A 19,083-nucleotide genomic window follows, 5' to 3' on the forward strand; every position below is an offset into this window, starting at 1 on the left:
GACATCCTACACTGGTGTGTAAATTAAATTTCCCTATTCAATATTGTTCATAAACACAAATCTTTGGCCTGTAGTGTTAGTATTTACAGCAGGAAAGTAGGCCGTTAGTGTCCGATATGAGTGACTATTCGAATTGCCTGATATCAATCACATTAAGACGAGGATTCCGGGGAGCCCTTCTATAATTATGATTCAGGTCTGCTCGTGATATCTTTATTATATATTATGCACTGTTTTATCAAAGTATTATTATGACAGTTGGCTGAACTCCTAGAAAAGACTTTGAGCTGCTGTAGTTTTGGAAAACGACTTCTCTGTTTCTGTGAAATATGATGGTTGAGAAAGTATCGTTGCAACGTCAGTGAATTCACCGTTGAGGGAAAGTCCGCGTCTGTTTTCCAAAGCAACATTAACAACATCACGCATATATTATCAGCAAACAAGCATAGATTTTATGTCGTCAAAGCATATTTCAAAAAAATACAAAAACCGTAGCGAGCACGGACGAAACTTAGGCCTGATTTCTAAATGCGCATGTGTTTGACAATTCAAAACGTACAAGTTGAATATGGGCCTTCTGCATCTTTATTATCAACCAAATTGACCAATGTTTCCCTTTCATCACCATAGTTCGACCTAATCCCATTGTTTTCAATGGTAAAATTGGATCTTTATACGGGAAAACAAGGATCCAACGAAATTGTCGAACTAATTACACATAAACGGAAGATTTCAAATAACTTTGTAGCTGTAAATTATCTCACATACAGTATTTACGTGTTTCATACATTACTCTATGCCAAACAAAATAATCGTTGACGCAATGAGAAAACAAAACAATATCACTGTACAATATCACTATACATTGACAATGAACAGACGTCCCCTATGCCGACCACTGTACCCTAATAGGCAAACAAGACGTTCCATATATCTCTTTATTGTTTTATCTCTAGGTCTCTGACGGGAAAGTGTCGAATCACGGGAAATTGCGGTTGTTGGTATGACAGAACACATCAAAATCTTTCACAAAATATTTTGGGAACCTATATCATATCATATCATATCATATCATATCATATCATATCATATCATATCATATCATATCATATCATATCAACGCTATGTCGCGTTTGGTGAAACAACAGATACAAACTATATGGTAAATAATAACCCAAAGCATATCTACGTGTTTCAACATTCTTTTCTTGTTGCCACCTCACAATAAGGTATATTCAAATAGAAAGGATACTCAGAATATGCACAGAAATAGATGAAAATTTGTAGAAAATGTATTATTCAAGAAATGTGACCATACATTCAAACTATATGCAGAAAATCGTAAGTTCAAAGTACGGTGTTTGGAGTCACGGTGACTGATAACTAGAGTGAATGCCTTAAAATTGACTATGCCTCCATCTACTAAAGTCACATTTGCTTGGTGTCGTCGTCATGCGCCATTATTGCAATATATCTTTTGTAGTATACGTTTGACACTTATCGTGTCTATTTACATTAACGGGCCAGTAGCTGTAACTTCTTAAGATATTTTGACTATTTTTGTTTTCAATGTCAACTACAGTGTTTCTTGTTCTACTCCCAAAACCATTTTGAGGTACACAGTATTCAGGTTGTAACTCAGCTTGTACATGTGTAGACTGTATTGTTATTGTTGACAAGTGAATTCTGGTCAGGACTAGAATTCAAATGTAAACAGTAACTGTGCATTCAGCGCATATAGACACCGTGTTTGGTATGAGAGCTAACTAGTCGGTCTTTCAACATCCTTTGGGGAGTAAAAGAAAAACTTTCGATTGACATACAAAACAAATAGAGCGAAATATCATCAAAAGTTGCAGTTACTGGCCCTCTAAAGTGACACTCCAACTTGGTAACTTTTAAAACACATTTTTTTTTAGTGCCAACGGTCGATATTTGACGTGGCGACTGCGCCCGGATCGCGAGATATCGATAAAAACATGTCATTTCCCGAGCGTATTTTTCATATCCCTGAAGTTTTACGATCGTTTCTGATTATGACCCGAAATCCCCCGAAGGTTTGTTGTGCCGATTGACGATATTCTAGGGAGTCCATAATAAGTTGGAACAACGCAATTACTAGTAATTTACCTCCCACTGCGAGGACTTTATATACAGCATTATGCCTTTACCTCAGATAAGTTTTTTTAAAACCTCTCCTTAGTTTTTGTCGTTTTCATTATTCTCAATCAGTTCTATTATATTTTTAACCAGTACCACACAGATATCAGTTTATAAGTGTAAAATATTAGCCGCCTCTGATGACTACTTTTTGTCGTCTGCTAGTGCTGAGACAGCCTGTCGGCCGAAACTTAACCTCCGTTTCGTAAAAATGTTTCCAATTTGAATATGCAAGAAAATGTACAGTTCAGATTTATATCTCTGATATCATCTCCTACCGCGTCAGGGTAGTTTTAGCCATATTCAGTTTCAAAATGTTGAAATCCTGTCAATGTCCATTGCCACTGTATTGTATTGCATTGTCGACTCGGGTCGGCTATCCGTGCAGTGTGAAGATGTGTTATACTTAGGTGTGCCGACCGCTATTATCCAGGGTGTTTCCGTGATGAAATGTTGTTTATTTTCAAGTTAAATGTACTCCAAATATTTTGACAGTTTTCCTGTAGAAAGGGTTAATCTGTGTGCGACTAGAATTGAGTCACAGACGATAGATGCATCGATTATCAATGGGTAAAGAATGCCGAGGCGCTCCCGATAGTTTTCCCAGCGGCTATACTATTCACCTATGCGAATTCTGGTGGAATCAGCAAACTTTCTTTTTCGCTTTTTTGCCTAGTCAGTAAGACTCGTCTCGGGAATGACCTATCACCAACGCGAGTGGTACTATGGCGTACACCAGCGTCAGCGTAGACTCGTACTCCCTAGCGTAGTTGACAATGTCCCCAGTGCCGAACGTTCGATGTTCGGAAGCTGAATTTAGGCGGGCCACCTGAATTCGAACTTTTACTTTTTTGAGGACATGTTTTTATCGATATCTCGCGATCCGCGCGCAGTCGCAACGTCAAATATCGACAGTTGACATTTAAAAAATGTGTTTAAAATGTTACCAAGTGGGAGTGCCACTATAAGGTAGAACGCGCCTCGGGGACAGATGTTTGGACCCTCAAACTTTGACAATTCTTTTCTGATATGCCACTTGTGGGGGTTCATTTTAAAGCTCTCGGTGTATGAAAACTTTTCACAGTCTTATTTTTTCGAAAAACGAAAATTTTATTTTTCTCCATGGAGTTTACACAGAGATGGCGGCCATTTTGAATTTCAGATATCGGTAAATCTTGAGTAATTTGTGTCCGTAGAACCAAAGTTTGCACGGTGACCCCCGATTTTTATTCTTGATTTTGAAAGAGAATAGTTGAAATATTCCTTGAGGAAATTTTGGGCAAAAGTTTAAGTCTTTCACTTTCGAGGCGCATACTACATTAAGCATTCCTTTTTGGCGATGTAAAGTTCCCATAACTTCCCCAAGTTTCTTCTTTGGCAGCATTAGGGACTTCTTTTCATTAATCTTCGAATCCAATTCTTGCTTAGAAGACCCAAATCGCCATGATTTCTAGGTTGTACGAGTTTTGCTGTTTGATTATTACTTCCTTACAAGGAAGCATAGCGTTCGCCATTATTTGTTCATTAAGACCTTGTTCAGTGTCCCTTCATCAATTCTTGAAAGGCGGTGTTCAAAAGCCGTGTAACCTGCAGCAGTTGTTTAATTAGCTTCAGGAACAGAAATTCACTTTCAGGTCGATAATCCGTCCGAGTGCATTTCCACTGCTATCTTCAAATTACATTGAGTATGTTCACCTCCCTGGCATTGACTCTCAGGGTCAGATCAACCTCACATCCAGCAGCGAAAATGAAAATAATCCATCTCTCATTTAGAAGACAACGATGTCTACATTGGCGATAGAGCATCTCACCCAAGGAGATCAGTTGTGCTGGTGTTGATACAGCGCATATCATTGCCATCTCTTGCATCGTTGCAATGACGTCATAGGAAACTTAAATTTCCACTCTTGTCTTTCTTCACAAATACAGCAGTGAGGTAAGAGAAGTTAACTCCAAAAATGATAGGTACATTAATACGCCTCTCAATTACGAACATGCGCATGCACTTATAGGTGACTTCAATGGGAAGGCAGGTGCAGGGTGCAAACTAAGCGTGTGGTAAACAACCCACTGCTTTAAAGTGTCAGTCACAACATATGTTTAAATGCACACAGTATTCTGTAAATTGGGTGCAAGGATCGAAAATTTGCCGATACGTGTGACGTTGAGAAATGATAAAACACCAAAATAATCGCATTTCATGGTAAAATGTTGAAAACAACGAAACAACGAAATGGTAAAGTATATCTGTTGTAGTCATAATTGACCAATAATAAGTGTTCGATATTCAAACCTCGTACACAGTGATTCCACCTGCCAAAAACTCATGGACCACAATTAATAAAATCGTGAATGTCGTGCTGTATTCATCTGCAGTGAGTCTCACAAAATTGGCTGCACGCAGTGAGTGAAGACGAACAGTCTGGCAGCCGGCAATAACCACACATCACTGGTGGTGGCGTAGATTCATTTCCATGGTTGTCGACGATCGTCGGCGTCGGTCCGATGGTTGGCACTTCCTGAAGAGTTGCGATATCTTCCTTTTCGTAGTCAGCAGTCGAGAGTGCGGGGCCCTTGTCCCTGTCTATATTCAATGCTTTCTCACCTCCCAGTTTGTCGGTGATGAAGTTCGGTGAAAGTCGGAGCGGAAATGCAAAGGCTGATGTCACTGTTGTCATAACTACCACAGCGACGACGAAAACCTCAGCATTTGCCATCTTTGGCGATCTACAATATTCAAAGCATTCAGAGAAACACTTGTCAGAATTAGGTTAATTTTTTTTCTCGATCTATAAAGCGTAATACCTTGAAACCGTTTGGGACTAAGCATTACAAGCAGAAATTATGGACTCCCAAGGCAGTATAATATTATCATAAATACAGCGATTTTATTATCTTGGCTGGGAGATAATCTTTGTATGGACAAAAATAATCCATCTATCACAATCCATTCATTGGAACACATGGCATTCTAAAACCCTTGCCCTAAGAAACTTGATATTTGCTCAGACCACGGGGGATAATGTATGCGTTGTTACACTAAGGGAGGCGATACAACATAATATATTTATGATCTGAAGTGATCTTGTAACCCGATGACTGTTGTCAGCCTCTATCCGAAGGTTTCTTGGTCTCAGTCTATCTCATCTTGTCTAGCTATCTATCTCATCTTATCTATCTATCTATCTATCTATCTATCTATCTATCTATCTATCTATCTATCTCTCTCTGTCTGTCTGACTGTCTATCTCTATCTATCTATCTATCTATCTATCTATCTACTATCTATCTATCTATCTATCTATCTATTCATCTATCTATCATCTATCTATCTATCTATCTATCTCTATCTATCTCTGTCTATCGGACTGTCTATCGGACTGTCTATCTGACTGTCTATCTATCTATCTATCTATCTAGATCTATCTACCATCTATCTATCCATCTATCTATCCATCTATCTATTCATCTATCTATTCATCTATCTATGTATGTATGTATGTATCTATCTATCTATCTGTCTGTCTGTCTGTCTGTCTGTCTGTCTGTCTGTCTGTCTATCTGTCTGTCTGTCTGTCTGTCTATCTATCTATCTATCTATCTATCTATCTATCTATCTATCTATCTATCTATCTGTCTATCGATCTATCTGTCTCTGTCTATCTGACTGTCTATCTCTGTTTATCTATTCATCCATCGATATAATATCTATCTTATCTAGCTTTATACATGTATCTATCTATACCTATCAGCTCAATGTGTATCTATCTCTAGCCATCCAATATGTATGTATCCAATTATTTATCTATTTAAATTATCTATCAATCTATCTATTATCTATCTATCTATCTATGTAATGTTTATGTCATACATCTATCAATATCTAGATGCATCTATCTAGATCGATCAATATGGATGCTTATGGGAGTGATTATTCTCATGAAAGATCGGTAACAGATTTAGGAAACTTGTAAATATGTGTCCAAATAAAATGAACACAATACAACAGTTACTGTATGAACTTAACGTATACACTGCAATACGTTAAGGTTATCCCTATTTGCTAGTTTTCCTGCATTGTTATCAGCTTTCACTGCCAACACTTTGTGAGAGAACCATACATGAATATGACAGTACTGTAAACTAATTTAGCTGGTGAACATTATTCACCAGATACATGCGACTTTTATTACACAGTACTTAGTTATTCATCTAAAACGAGTGGATGCAAACATGACTAATCTCTCAGACAAACGCTAAACAAAATATGCATGTGAGAAGAAAGTTTTAGTGAGAATAATTAGTCAATATTTTATAAACCATTTTATTTAAATTCTGACGACGATTTGAAGAAAAACAACGTCGACTTTTCTCATCACCACATAGGATGCACACCCTTCATTATAGGTGAAGTTGTTCATTTGAATAATCTAGTTGACGTTTTTGTTCAATTTCCTCGGTAACTAGACCGTTGTTTCCATCTGTCCCTTTCACAATCTTGCTTGTAGCGTCGAGGTATCAGTAAGTGATCCATCGGGTTTAGCGATGCATAATCAAAAACTTCGCCTCAAACACTACTCTGCATGCTGATATTTGTAACATATGTGTGAAGTCAATGCCCTTTATTGTATGTGCCAGTGTCATTTGCATATTGATAGGTCAGGCGTTTTCTTCCAGCAATGGGGATACACCAGTCGGAATGACAAAGCTGTAGAAGATACATGTGCTTCATGCGCGTCGGTTTTGAATCACAATCTAGATTCTTGTTACGGCTCTGCATGTGATGTCGAGCCGGCAGCACTCTGTTGGACTCCGCTTTTTCTCGCCACGTTCTTTCAAAAAGAGCTATACAGCAATATTAGTGCTTGGAGAGAAAGACTTCAAATTTTCAAATCTGGTTATATTACCTTGTTTGGCGTACAAAATGATTCATGGAATATGACAAAAAACCCGAAAGTCCTTGACTGTGACGGTCTTGACTATGTATATCTAAAAGCATAACTAACTTCAGCCCATATTCACAATTTTGTAGTTTTCAACAAATTTACCCTGGGCGAGATTTACCACACAGGTGACGTTTCTTAAAAAATGTGTATCAGTGGTGTCTAATCACAGATCTTCATTTAGTAGCCGCCAAAAAAAATGTACTGACAATATTAAATGGTGCTGCGGTAGTTTTGTGAGTAAACTTGAATGATATGGCAGTTTTATCATGAACTGATATATGCCACTTTTCGTTCAGTATTTTAATGGAACACTGCACAATTGAATGGGTATAGTTCCTTCAAAAGTCAATAACCGAGTAAGATTTAACCTTTATTGAAGAGAGATATTTGAACTGAAACCAATTCCTGATATTAAAGATGCCCACCCGACATGAATACTGTATGTGGTATCCATTATGACTTTCAATATGTTTAGTGCATTCAACATTTTAAGTCCGTCACTAAGATTGATCTGATAACGAACAAGATCTAGTACAAAGTCACATTCTAAAACTGCACATGCATATCAGTCTGCGAAAAAGGGCCATACACTCACCATCTTGTATTATTGATGACCAAACGACATAGCCATTAATGTGTGAATTGTTATTTTCAGATAACGAACACCTCTCCGCTTTCACAGGCGTACATATATAAACCAAGACGTACATTTTATGCGTAGATGCATGCATATTGCATACATGCGTACATACATACGCACATTATACTGTACACATTTGTCAGTCCGCTTGTCTGTCTGTCTCCCACACTGTTTCTTTCTGTCTTTCTGTCTCTGTATCTCTCTATACTTGTTGCCGTCGCGCACAATGCAAATTTCATCTATTTATTATAACGCGGCATTTTACTGTTAAAGATGTAGTCATGCTTATATTGTCGAAAACTCTGTAAACGTTGCTTCGTCATAATGTGTGGAATCTATACTTTTTTCCCGCCATCAAAGTTCGACATTGCAGGTAGCATGTTATATTTCATAGCCGGCATAGAAACTTTGAATAATGACAGAATACCTCAATACTCATCGAAGTCTTCATCGAATCTTTTACAAAAATATAAAACTGTACTAATATGTATTTTTCAAAAGACATAGCGCACCAAACGATTGTTAATGTATTCCGACTGATTTTCTAAAAGAGACAACCCCATCTCAGTCAAGCTTGTTCAGAATTATTTGAATGGTGAATTCTTAGAGCAATACGCTCACTATGATATTATAATAAGGTCCATTCAAACACAACACCAGATTTTAAATGGAGTAACTCTTAGCGAAACATCAACAAAAAGTTTCGTCGTATTGTGTATCACCTGCAAGACGATAGTACAGACTAAAATACCTGGCTCGCAGTACCCATTTCTATAACTCTATTAAATTTTACCTGTACGCTGACACGAAGAGCTTTACGCGCTTTCCTTATTTATGTATTTAAAAACTTTGCTACCCTTACCGCAGAATGTGCATGAAAAAAGTTAATGATAATATCTTCCAAGTGTTCGATGTTAAGCGCGCGGTTTGGCGTTACGTATTTCAAGCAATTACCAGTAATGGCTATCACTGAGATTTCTTATACAAAAAGCACAACAAAAGGCAATTAAATCCATTGCCAAGTTGTGAGTATAAAGATGGGCTTACCTTTGACCTTTTTGCATGGAAGTACGATGACAAGGCACTCGATTGTATTTTCAGATCGGACAACTGAGAACTGTGTGCAGTAATTCTTGAAGTTTGCGTTGTCGTGTACACAATCTGTCACTGTTGTTTATCGGCGGCGCCAGAGAGATACTAACTCAAGCTGTTTCATTTGCACGGTTTCTTTATCTGCACTACGTTGGTCTTGAAGGCTAAATACAGAATAAGTCCTAATTGGCGGACACTTAGAGGGCCTCAGTGTCTCTCGGTGACTCTAAAAGCAACGATGCCACACACAAACACTTCGTGATATTTCAAAGTTTAATCAAACGCTGCTTGCCGTCATGAATTAGTCTTGGAGAAAGACTTCGCCTAGCGATTAGCGTTTTGCCGCGGCACCAATCCCAGCGTGCTACCGTTATTCATAACTTCGCAAAAGCTGGTTTTCCATTCATCAGTAGTTCTTGTTCGCGCCTCCAGGCATCTAGAGTTTTCCAAGTAGCGGCCACAGAAACAGCTTCTTGTTTTGTGACACGGGTTCTCATTAAACGAGTCTGTTTTTTATGGTTGGCGATTGTTACCAAAGTTATATCCTCATAATTATCGGCATATCACAACGCACATGTGCCATGAACGGTAAAGTTTAGACAGAAAATTCCTTGCAGTTGAATCAATGTTCTCATATCACAGACGTCTAATAACTCAACAACGAATCCAGGCTTCGTGGTAATATCTGCAACAAAAATGGAGAAAATATACATAAGTCATGGTGCTTCAGGGGCCGTGAAATGTATTTCTCTAAGACTTACAAAGGCGAATAAGGATTGTGCTGTCTGAGCCCATATTTGAATGTAATTTCAATATACAAATGTAAAAATGTTTCTTTTCGATGGAATAAACAGTTGCATAGAATCCTAAACACTGGAGTCACTAAAGTTAATTATTTATCACTCCGATCTTGTTTCTCTATGTTGCGTATTTTTTTCAGAAAATATCTTACATTTTGAGGTATTCTTCAATAACAAAGCGGGGTCGAAACTACGGTATAGTTAAAGTAGTTTCCGATCCCTGTAGGCAAGCTTTTGGCTGGGTTTTTCCTTGGCGTTTCGATTGTGAAAGACTGAAGAAAATAGCAAGTCATTCGTGAAATAATTTAGCTCTTGGAGTAATAACCATCCACCTTGATAACTATTTGATGATATGTAAATCTTAATTGGATTGATACATGACTGGGCTAAACCAGGGAATTAATACACGGCTTCGTCATCCATCTAACTACTCAACCATTCGAATGAGAGCGATGCGCTTCGGGTGTCTTCACGTACGTGCTCAGATACCGAACGTAGACATATTCACGCGTTGGGCAAAGCAGAATCGAAGGACAGCGCCTCTGGTCGTAACATAGCATGCGATAACTTTCATTTTCAAAATAAATATTACACAAAAATCTACGTACACAGGATTCAAGTTTACACCGAGTATAACTGTTATGCAATTATCCTAAAGCTTTTTTGAATAAGATCGCAGTATTTTAGAATAGTTCAGGTAGTTTTTTGAGCGGGAAAATAGAGTAATTCTCAAAACTATACAAATGGTGTGTATTGCGTTTTTTTATTTTGTTTAAAATGTTTCCGCCATTTACTTTACCATGTGGATCCTTATAGCGCATCCATTCAGCCAACCTGGTACTTTGGTTAACCTCTCTTCGATCACTTTGGACTTATATAGCATCTCCAGCTTACATGTATGTGATTGTGGCCTCTATCCCTTTATTGTGACCTTTTTATGACACTTGATCAAACGCTACATCAATTGTTATCATTGTATTTTCCGACATTTTCTCCGACTCGCTTCTCGTCACTACTATAAACCATGTGTATTCTTTGCAAATGTACGATTCATCTCACTGTTAAATAGAATTCAGATTTTCAGGACCTCGATCTCAAATCTCATATCACGACAAGACTCGAAGAATATGAACTGTTATTAACCCACAAGGTAAGGCATAGTTAGGGGATAACAGTGTCGGCTTTCTTTTGTTTAAAAATGCGCCGCGCATAAAATGACACCAGCCGCCCGCCAGCACGGAGTCTACGGTTCCGTTCCCCGATTCAGAATGAACAACCAGCAGAGTCTTTAGCACATCCTACTGAGTGTAACCGATAGGACGGCTTAGAAAAGCGGAGCATATTGTAAAAGGCGAGTTTATCCGTCGATACAGGGTCACGCGCTCCCATTTTCAATCTTCCATGGCCACAAGACTTGCGCGCGCGCTTAGCATAGCAGGATCCCTCCATTTTCCACATACTATACTGCCATCACAATTGACTGACACGGTGAGAGTATAAAGAGGGACACGAAACTCTGACGTGGTTCAATGCCATGCATTTACTCCGAAACTTGAGCTAAAAACCACTCTATCAAAGAAAAATATCTTATGAAGTGATGCCTAAGATTTTCATATTCAAGGATACACCTCATCCAGTCAATTACGTCAGCAGTTTGATATGCAGCAACTTCCAGCACACAGCACATTCAATGTCCGTTAGTGATTTTGTTTTCAAAATTTGCAGTTTCTTTTATGTTGGTATCACCGTTGTCTTTGGGGTCTCGAGGCTCGACACATGCAGGTGAAAGTGAAAATGCTGCTACAAGTAGAGTCTCAAAAGTTAATTGGAGACAGACGCTACGCTATGTAAGCGCACAATATCCCAACGCTGAAATCGAAAGCCGTACTACACAGAGTATATAAGTTTAGCGATACCTATATATATATATATATATATATATATATATATATATATATATATATATATATATATATATATATATATATATATATATATATATATATATATATATATATATATACAAGGGATGCTGGAGAATTGATTTTACAATGTCATCTCTACAACGTTGTTTCGTGAGTCGCGAAACTCACTCATCAGGAGACTAGACTGGAGTGAATCTACATGGGCTAAACATCGCTGGTTACACAGGTGGTGGAATTTTGGTTGAGATTGACAGTTGTTGCATAACAATATATTGCTGCTGCTATGAATATTCATGTATACGGAGAGGACTGATTTACTTCGATGGATATACCGGGAGTTACTAGTTATTGCATAACAATGTCTTGCTTCTGTGACGGCATGATGACACAAGTTCATTTCTTTTATTGAGTGTGGAACATTCTGGATGGCGGATGATAATAAATTTTTCTGTTAAACAAAGGTTGCCCGCTTGTTAGTACTGTCATATGGCTTGGCTTTGGCTAGGACCTTCCATGAGATAGTGTGCGTGATATTGTTGTTCTTTAGCGTCTAAATGTGTTTACTGAGTTCGGTGGAGTTTCTGGAGCGTTCATGTCGGAATGATGTGATGTGGTTTCTGTATCTTGTCTTGAAGTTGTTCTCTGTAAGCCCAACGTACGTTTTTGCAGTTTCTTTTATATTGGTATCACCGTTGTCTTTGGGGTCTCGAGGCTCAACACATGCAGGTGAAAGTGAAAATGCTGCTGCAAGTAGAGTCTCAAAAGTTAATTGGAGACAGACGCTACGTTATGTAAGCGCACAATATCCCAACGCTGAAACCGAAAGCCGTACTACACAGAGTATAAGTTTAGCGATACCTATATATATATATATATATATATATATATTATATATATATATATATATATATATATATATATATATATATATATATATATATATATATATATAGGGATGCTGGAGAATTGATTTTACAATGTCATCTCTACAACGTTGTTTCGTGAGTCGCGAAACTCACTCATCAGGAGACTAGACTGGAGTGAATCTACATGGGCTAAACATCGCTGGTTACACAGGTGGTGGAATTTTGGTTGAGATTGACAGTTGTTGCATAACAATATATTGCTGCTGCTATGAATATTCATGTTTACGGAGAGGACTGATTTACTTCGATGGATATACCGGAGTTACTAGTTATTGCATAACAATGTCTTGCTTCTGTGACGGCATGATGACACAAGTTCATTTCTTTTATTGAGTGTGGAACATTCTGGATGGCGGATGATAATAAATTTTTCTGTTAAACAAAGGTTGCACCGCTTGTTAGTACTTGGCTTGGCTTTGGCTAGGACCTTCCATGAGATAGTGTGCGTGATATTGTTGTTCTTTAGCGTCCAAATGTGTTTACTGAGTTCGGTGGAGTTTCTGGAGCGTTCATGTCGGAATGATGTGATGTGGTTTCTGTATCTTGTCTTGAAGTTGTTCTCTGTAAGCCCAACGTACGTTTCGGAGGTGTTGTTGTCTGACCGTGTGACTGTGGCTTGGTAGACGATGGAGGCTTGAAGGCAGTTACCGTCGAGTGGGCATGTGTCTTTTTGCCGGCAGTTGCATGTCTTGCTGTTATTGGTCTCAGTGGTATTGTTGTTGCTTTGAGGCCTCAAAATGCGTTTGTTGTGGCTGTCGATAATCTGCTTCGTGTTGTTCATGGTGCTGTAGCTGATCTTTATGGTGTTTCTGTTGAATATTTTTCTGAGCTTGTGATTTACCGGAAAACATTTGTCTACTAAGGAAAGGAATCTCTGTCCGATGTTGGTGCTTACATTTTTGCTAAATGGTGGGTTGTACCAGATGATGTTGTTTCTTTGCCTGTTTCTTCTTTTGTTTGTGGTTGTCGGTTCGTATCGTAGAGTGTATTGGTATCCACTCTCGTCAAGTGCTTTTTGATATGGTGGGGTAGATTGGTCGAAGGAGGCTTGGTCGGATGATAGGTTGGAGAGGCGTTTGTTGATTCCGGCTGGTATATTCCTTATAGTGCTAATAGGATGGTTGCTTTCACGGTGAACGTACTGGAGTGTGGTATTAGGCTTCGTGTAGGGTTGATATGTATTTGCGGCTAAGTTGAATGTGACATCGAGGAAGTTGATAACTTGTTTGTTAGCTTCGATTGTGATTTTCAGCCCGTTGTTTTTGAAGATGCGGCAGATTTCTTTTTTGATGTTTTCTGTTTTTCTCGGGTTGGCGTCTGAAATGGCTAGTCCGTCGTCTCTGTAAAGTCCTATGTTGTTGCCGAATTTAGTATGTAGCTGGGAAAGAAGCAAGCTGCCTACCAATTCGCATGTTTCTGCACCGTCAAAACTGCCCATAGTTACGTCAAATGCTGTAGTGTTTTTCTTCTGCCATGATTGTTGTTTATGTATCAGGAGGGCGTTTTTGGCGTGGATGATGATGTTTCGTTCATCGGTGGTGATCTTGTCGTAGGTAGAGGCGAAGTCAAGTGCTTTGTTGAGGAGGTCTTTGCTGATGGATGGGTAGAATTCCTCGATGTCGAAGCAGATAAAGTTGTATTTTGCCTTGTTTTTGATAAGCTTGAACCATTCAACTACAGCTGAGGTGTTTTTCCATTGGTTTATTTTGGTTGCTGCAGTGATTTTCATGTTTATTCGGTCGAGGATCTCTTTGCTGATTTTGCCTATTTCGGATTTGGTGGGGTTGATCAATCTGCAGGTCGGTTTGTTTGCAAAGTTCGGTTTGTGGTCTTTTAGCGTAATAAATGCGTCTTTGTTGGCTGTAACGTCTATCCTGTCGTCGATATCTAGTTTCGATGCGATGCGCTTGTTCTCTATATGGATGGCTTCGGTAGTGGCGTGGTGGGCTTTTTTGTAGGATTTGGTTATGTTTTGTTCTAACAGATCGTTGTACGTTGAGGGATCTATCTTGTAGAAGTTCGTGGTTTTGTCGGCGGCGATCAGTAGTTTGCTTTCGTTCTTGATACGTTGGGCATCGTCTTTAAGCTTGTTTAGAAAGGGGTTCCTTACTTGTTTGAATTTCGTCGTCTGTATTATATTCAGCATGCCGTCTTCAAATTCTTTTAGCTCGTCGATCGGGGTGGGTTCTTTGTGGACTTGAAACCGTACGTCTGTTTGCAAGATGAAGTTGAAATGGGATGGAGGAAAAGTGTGCTATCCATCGTATTCTGCGTAGAAACTGTTCAGTCTTTTCGATGAGGCGGTGTAGATAATCTTTCCTTGATGGGAGAGGAATGTTCTTGGTGGAGTAGCCGATGGTGAATTTCTCCATGTCGGGTAATCGTAGAGTGCTCGACAAGTATTTAAACTGGAGCGTAGTATACGAAGTATGCGGTTCGACTTGTCCGATACAAAGTGCTCAATACAAAAGTAGAGCGAGATATACAAGGGATGCTGGAGAATTGATTTTACAATGTCATCTCTACAACGTTGTTTCGTGAGTCGCGAAACTCACTCATCAGGAGACTAGACTGGAGTGAATCTACATGGGCTAAACATCGCTGGTTACACAGGTGGTGGAATTTTGGTTGAGATTGACAGTTGTTGCATAACATATATTGCTGCTGCTATGAATATTCATGTATACGGAGAGGACTGATTTACTTCGATGGATATACCGGGAGTTACTAGTTATTGCATAACAATGTCTTGCTTCTGTGACGGCATGATGACACAAGTTCATTTCTTTTATTGAGTGTGGAACATTCTGGATGGCGGATGATAATAAATTTTTCTGTTAAACAAAGGTTGCACCGCTTGTTAGTACTGTCATATGGCTTGGCTTTGGCTAGGACCTTCCATGAGATAGTGTGCGTGATATTGTTGTTCTTTAGCGTCCAAATGTGTTTACTGAGTTCGGTGGAGTTTCTGGAGCGTTCATGTCGGAATGATGTGATGTGGTTTCTGTATCTTGTCTTGAAGTTGTTCTCTGTAAGCCCAACGTACGTTTCGGAGGTGTTGTTGTCTGACCGTGTGACTGTGGCTTGGTAGACGATGGAGGCTTGAAGGTCATCATGCCGTCACAGAAGCAAGACATTGTTATGCAATAACTAGTAACTCCCGGTATATCCATCGAAGTAAATCAGTCCTCTCCGTATACATGAATATTCATAGCAGCAGCAATATATTGTTATGCAACAACTGTCAATCTCAACCAAAATTCCACCACCTGTGTAACCAGCGATGTTTAGCCCATGTAGATTCACTCCAGTCTAGTCTCCTGATGAGTGAGTTTCGCGACTCACGAAACAACGTTGTAGAGATGACATTGTAAAATCAATTCTCCAGCATCCCTTGTATATCTTGCTCTACTTTTGTATTGAGCACTTTGTATCGGACAAGTCAAACCGCATACTTCGTATATATATATATATATATATATATATATATATATATTATATATATATATATATATATATATATATATATATAAAACTGTCAGCGATAGATCGGATGACAGTTGTCATCTTGTAAGAGAAAGACACCATTGGACATGATGCGAACCTGCACGCAGATATATAATTATGCAACTTATTTTACCACTATTGGCCACGTGATATTCTATTGTCATTCGTTTAATCCAGTAAAAACCAACGCCCTCCTTTTCTTTTCATGCAAATTAACAAACCACCACTTTGTAAATCAGTTAACATAACACTTTTATCAATATTATTTATGTAGTAATTCATTGGTATACAAATAGTGTAATTTCACTAATTCAATTACAAATAGATGTATTGCGGTTTAGTAATCCGTATATGATTGCGACAAGAATTACAACATGCTTGCTTAGTATAGGGTGACCGGACGATTTTTAAAACTGAAATTTTTTGCCAAAATTTTGATGGCACCTGTTGAAAGTGTTGATACAAAGTCCAAATCTGAAAAAATAATTTGGCTAATTAGGATAATCACAATTTGGCAGCCTCTGGAAAATCAAAGTTTCCAAATTCTTTCCCTGACAATATTGTAACTAGGAATTATGAGACAGTGTGACCAAAATCGGATCAAATATTGTTAAAATGGCTCAAAGATGGCTAACTGTACAATAATGAGTCAGGTGAAAGGTGCATTGATAGTTTCCCAATTATTTCCGTGAGAATATTGCATTGGTTGATAAGTCCAGTGAAAGAAAATGGATACAAGCCATTGTTTGTGGTCAGAGACAGGTGCGCACGGGTGAAAAAGCACGTTGTTCAAGTACGGCACTATTGCGAACTTTTCTTCCTGCTTTGGGAAAACCGTGGGCGCTAAGTTGCGCTGCATAGCTGAGCCTTTTTAGAGCACAAAACAAGTAGAAAAATAACTAAGGTACAATTTGCCCGTATGGCCATTCCTTCCCTTCTTGGAAAATGATGCCAAAAGACATAGTCGTTTCAAAGTAAAACTTTCGTCAGCAGCAGGTTCTCGGATGAAAAACACCTTTTTAGGAAATGTTTGCACTCATCTTGACTTCCTAGTCTTCACAACATTCAATGTGAAATGCAACGGTTTCCGTGCACGCGATCTCGCATAACGACCGTTCGCGTGCGAGTAGACAACTTTCAAAATGGCGTCCCCTCTAACATTTGTTGACAAAATGTGTTCATAAGGGACTGGACATAAATTACAGGGGGGGGGGCGATTTTTTTCGAAACACCGCTGCATCAAAAATAGTGACCCTTCAAAAGTTCAAGCACAAAAATTAGTGATCCTTCCCCTTATCCGTGCATGAAAATAAGTGACCCTCCCCTGTTACTCAATACCCCTCCCAACAAACCCGCAATGTGTTCAAGACCTCCTTCTGACTTGCTATACTTTTGAAGTCCTCTCCCAAAAGGAAGGCAAAATGTGGCCGATATAACGCTTTGTCCAAAAAATATCAAATCATATGTGTGTGATAATTCATGTAAATGTACTTTGCTTGAAGTGGCAGGTAAAAAGTGCATGCGTGTACAAAAAATGTAATTTTTAGATTTCATCGATAATGGTGATTCACTATACATGGTAGTCGACAATAAGAAAACTATGAACGTGTATTTTCCAATATGAAACTAGCAATATCTGTTCATCCATAGATGTTTAATAACTGATATAAATATACTTGATTTGCATGGGTTGTTTACAGGTGCTCATGTGAACAAGATATTTGATTTTGGAATTTCGCTCAAAATGTTGATCAACTATACATGGGAGTCCATGACAAAACTGTAAAAATTTTTTTCACAATTACAAATATGCTCTATTTGTGCATATATGGACCCTGAATAATTGATATAATTGTACTTGATTAGAAGAGGGTGGTAACACGTGCATCTTTGTACAAGAAATTTGTTTTTGAAATTTTGCATAAAATGTTGATCCATTATGCATTGTTGACTATGACGAAAGTATAATTTTTTAAAAAAACAAAACTTGGCAAATCTGTGTATTTATGTATGCTTGATCATTGATATTTATGTTCTTGATTAGACTAGAGTAGTTACAAGTCAATGGTTGTGCAAGAAATTTGATTTTGGAATTTCACCGTAATGTTGATTCATTATTCATGGCAGTCTATGATGTAACCCTATGAATAATTTTTATCAAATATAAAAACAGGAAAATCTGTGCATTTATTTACACTCGATTATTGGTATTAATGTTAATGATTAGACTAGAGTGGTTTCAAGTCAATGGTTGTGCAAGAAATTTGATTTTGGAATTTCACAGAAATGTTTATTCGCTATGCATGGCAGCCTATGATGAAACTATGAATATTTTTTTCCAATACAAAACTAGGTAAATCTGTGTATTTATATACACCTAATTGTTAGTATTAATGTTCATGATTAGACTAGAGTGGTTTCAACTCAATGGTTGTGCAAGAAATTTTTTTTTGGAATTTCACTGAAATATCGATTCGCTATGCATGGCAACCTATGATGAAACTATGAATATTTTTTTCCAATACAAAACTAGGTAAATCTGTGTATTTATGTACACCTAATTATTAGTATTAATATTAATGATTAGACTAGAGTGGTTTCAAGTCCATGGTTGTGCAAGAAATTTGATTTTGGAATTTCACCGAAATGTTGTTTCACTATACATTGTAGGCTATGAGGAAACTACAAACACTTGATAGGTTATCTGATCTTAAATTGTTATTCAAAAGTTTTTCGACCTGAAGCTTCCAGTTGTTATTGATGACATTTTGCACTATTCTGAATAGTTTGTATTCTGTCAATGTCCTCAAAAAATATAAAAATGTACATACAGCTTCATGAACATTTGACACCGACCTATACCCAATGTATTGTCAATGGGAGAATGATATCAAATAAGTGATCTCCCAAATTGTTATTGGAAGCGTCGTCATAGGGGACAGTTTATATGCACAATAGAGGAGTTGGATAAGTAGAAATCATGACAACTTAAATCAATGTGGCTTCTTGGATCATCAATATATTGTTTATTATACCCTTAAACTTGCGCCCGAAGGGCGCGCCGAAATGGAAATGGCAGGAATTGAA

At 38.1% G+C, this 19,083-nt stretch overlaps 1 long non-coding RNA gene across 2 annotated transcripts in view; it reads right to left on the minus strand.

Annotated features, from left to right (window-relative positions):
* Positions 1 to 429: 429 nt before the first annotated feature.
* LOC139123184 (uncharacterized) overlaps positions 430 to 19,083 on the minus strand; it is a 29,485-nt gene continuing 10,831 nt past the window's right edge. For both annotated transcript variants that reach the window (XR_011549615.1, XR_011549616.1), the window contains exons 2-3: positions 8,794 to 9,523; positions 430 to 4,887 (exon numbers count right to left, since the gene is read on the minus strand). This is a non-coding gene — a long non-coding RNA (uncharacterized lncRNA). The remainder of the gene's footprint in view (positions 4,888 to 8,793; positions 9,524 to 19,083) is intronic.

This window comes from Ptychodera flava, chromosome 22 (genome assembly GCF_041260155.1).
Source record: "Ptychodera flava strain L36383 chromosome 22, AS_Pfla_20210202, whole genome shotgun sequence".
In the NCBI taxonomy this organism is placed as follows: domain Eukaryota; kingdom Metazoa; phylum Hemichordata; class Enteropneusta; family Ptychoderidae; genus Ptychodera; species Ptychodera flava.